The sequence below is a fragment of the Oxyura jamaicensis genome, chromosome 33 (assembly GCF_011077185.1).
Source record: "Oxyura jamaicensis isolate SHBP4307 breed ruddy duck chromosome 33, BPBGC_Ojam_1.0, whole genome shotgun sequence".
NCBI classification, from domain to species: Eukaryota; Metazoa; Chordata; class Aves; order Anseriformes; family Anatidae; genus Oxyura; species Oxyura jamaicensis.
Genome location: NC_048924.1, coordinates 2,189,217 through 2,192,777, shown reverse-complemented (window position 1 = coordinate 2,192,777; position 3,561 = coordinate 2,189,217).

Sequence of the window (3,561 nt, the reverse complement as noted above, 5' to 3'; positions counted from 1 at the left end):
CCCCCCCCCCCCCGACTCCTCCGGGGACAGCAACCCCCCCCTAAACACCAGGATTGAGTCCTGGGATAAAGCCAGGAGGATGGGGCCTAGCAGAGGGGTGCAGGCCCGGGAGGGGAGGGAGGGGATCACAAAGCTGAGCATCACCCCCCCAGCAACCAGAACAGCAGGACTCCCATGGAAAATAACGGGGGGGGGTGCCCCACTGCTCCCCCCGGGACTGGCTCCACGCAGGGGGGACCCCAAAGTGGGGGTCAAGGGGGTCAAGCCACTTCTACCCCCCCACGCCCCCAGTTCCTTGGCTCTGCTGCAAGTTTGACCCCCCCGACGGGACCCCACATCCTCTTTCTGCCTTTGGGGGGGGGGGGTCGCGGGTCCCCCAGGGCTTTCCAAACACGGGGGGCTCCCCAGACTCGGACGGACGAGGGGGTTGCAGCCGCCTCCCACGCGTGGCCACCCCACGGGGGATAAACCGGCGGCTGCCAAGCCGCTCCCCTGCCGGTACACGGCGGGGGAAGCGGGGGTTGGACACCCCCGGAGCAGCCTCGGGAGCGGCCCAGCCTCCGCTCACCTGCACCGGCCTCGCTCCCGCCTGCCTCCGCCTCCGCGCATGCACTTCGTCAGGGGTGCATTTTTTTTTTTTTTAATTTCCTTTTTTTTTTTTTTTTTTTTTTTTCTTTCCCTTTCCCCTCCTCTCTTTGCAAAGCCCAACTCTCACCGCACGGGGAGGAAAGAATAAAATAACAAACAAATAAATAAATAAATAAAAACCACGCAGACACGAAGAAATCCTCTTAAACTCCTCGCCACGGGGGTGGGGTGGGAACTGGGGGGCCACGCACCTTCGGGCTGTGCCCTGGGGGGGCCGGCTGGGGAGGGGGTGGAGGGGGGGGGGGGGTTGTTGCTGAACCGGTACCATAGAGACCTCTTTGGCCTTATCTCGTCTCCAGCAGCCCTGGGGAGGGGAGAGGCGCTGAGATTCCTGCCCGATAAGATGCTCGCCTGCAGCTCGCCCCTTGCAAAACTGCTCGCATTCCTGCCCAACTCCCACGGAAGGGGGGGGGGGGGGGGGAGGCTAATTTTAGTTTGCCATTCCACGAACAAAATAAAAAACAGCAATCGTAATAGTAAATAAAATAATAAATAAATAATACAGAAGGAGAGCCGGGGAAAAGTGTGAGCAAGGCAAAACTTACGGAGGTCGCCGGGGGATGCTCGGGGTCCGCGCTCCGCCTTGGAGCCCCGCCGCCGCCGCGCTCCGCACTAAGCGCCTGTCCCACTGTCCCAGCATTAAACAGCTCTAGCAGCTGCGATGGTGGACAGTTAAGATTATATATGATGTAAATATATTGTGGGTTTGTCAGCTCCCCCAAACCATAAAACTTAGTTTAATGACATCACGTGCTCCCTGAGAGCCATTCAGGGCTTTTGCTTAGGGCCATCCACATAAATAACCTTCAAAAGTTTTAAACTACTAAATTCACATAGAAGCCATGAGTATTTCTGCTAATGTTCTCATGTTCTCGGTGAAACTAAAAGAGCTTTGCTTTTTTTAAAAAAGTCCTGGATTTATATAAAAAAAATGCAACTTTGGTTTGTTTGTTGTTTTTGGGCCATTTTAAGTTCTCACTGGGTTGACACGGATGACGGGGCAAGGTAAGTCCTTTTCTATTTCCTTCTTGTTCGGCAGAGTCTTTTGGGAAGGGATTGAGCAGCCGAGAGGGGAAATAAAAGGCAAATCTCTTCAAGACAGCACCAGCAACAACATCCACCAACCATCAACCAGTCCCGAGCAAAATACCCCTAAAGAAGAGAGGGACGAGGGGTCCAAAGAGCCCCCCGGGCCCCCTCGCCCCCCTCCCCAGGGCAGGATGAGCGAATAATTAATCATAAGTAACTGCCTCCGCTCCGCAGGGTGGAAATCCGAAAGTTTGAATTTTAAAGTCTCAGGGTTGGGTTTTTTTAATTATTATTACTATGATTATTTTCGACTGCTCTCGCAGATAAAACACGAGTGGTCTCCGAGATGGTTAACCCTTGCCTTGACAAAACCAAGACGCCTTGACAGCTTCCCGGTTAAAAAGGGAGAGAAAAGACGCTGTTAAAGTACGAAATGTAATCAGAAAACAAATAATAATCAAGAGACGGCGCAATAATACCGGTGAGAGTGAGGGTAATACATTGTTTAAGAGAAAATAGAACGGAATAATGAGCAATTACCAGTACACGCCAAGAGGTTTTTGTGCCTGAACAACCAGTCAATAGATTTACACAGCATGGGTAAAAAATAAAATCCTAAAAGGAAATGACTGGAATCGCTACGAGCCCTACCAGCCTCGCTGCAATCACCCCAGGCCCCAAGTCAGGGAGCCCCAGTGGTGAGCGAAAACTGGCTCAGGCAGCAAATAAATGTGCGAGGCGAGCGCTGCTTGCCTTTGCAGTATTTCACTCCAAACGGACGGCAAAATGACAGTTGGGACAGCAAAAAATGGGGATTTTCGCCTGACTGTTAAATGAAAGGAAAATTTAATGTCGCCGGGCTTGCGCGAGGATTCTTTGCGGCTCGCAACTCGCCAAATAACCAGAACGCAACGTCCACAAATCATAAATAAATGCAAAAACTAGAGAGAGAGATAGAAAGGAAAAGCCCTCCAGGCTCGGGACGCCTCGTATAATAGCGAGAGATTCCCCACTTGAGCACGCTGTGCTAATTGTACCCGTAAAGGCAGCCGGAGCTGCTGCTGGAAGAAACTTTTGTTTGCAGGTTCAGGAAATTGTTCCATTGTTTCCGCTGTGTAAAGGAAATCCTATAAAGTTTTATGGAGCTTATTGGCTTCTCCAAGCATTTGTTTCTCCTGTAAAGAGCTCGCAAGACACGGGAGGAGTGACCCTGCGTGTGTGTGTGTGCGTGTGTGTGTCTGGGTGCACGGAGGCATGTGCCTGCGAAATATAGGTGCAGCTCTATGCAAATATTCCCGCAGACGTATGGACGTGTGCGCGCACCTCGCCGCGGTGCACGAGCGGCTCTATAGGGTTTTTGCGCCCGCCGTACGCGCCCGCGGGCGGCGAGCACGTGGAGAGGCACGGGGAGACCCTACACAAACAATTTTCGCAGCCCCGCGCCTATGCCATATGGCTGTAGGGTTGGAGAAGTCCATATGGAGCCAAGTGTGAGCCTCCGGGACGGATGCGCACGCCCGCTGCAACGCGTGTTTCCACCCCGGGAGCAGAAGCCATGTGTTCCGCATTAGGCCCTCCGCGTTAGCAGAGAGCAAATATACCTACAGATATTTTAAAAAGCCAAGGAAAAGGTGTCTGGGGGCAGAGCAGCAGGGAAGCGAGGAGGGGAGCAGCCCCCAGCCCTGACCCCAGCACCTCCATCAGCCCTGGGCCCAGCACAAGGGCTCTTGGGGGTGCAGCCCCCCCCCCCTTGCCCCACAGCATCCCTCCACCCAAACCATCACCCAGGGCTTGGGTGGCGGGTGGGGGGGGCTCCAGGCCCTGTTGTGTCCGTCGTCCCCCCCCCCCGCCCCCAAGCCCTGAGAGATGCTTTGCTTGCAGGGA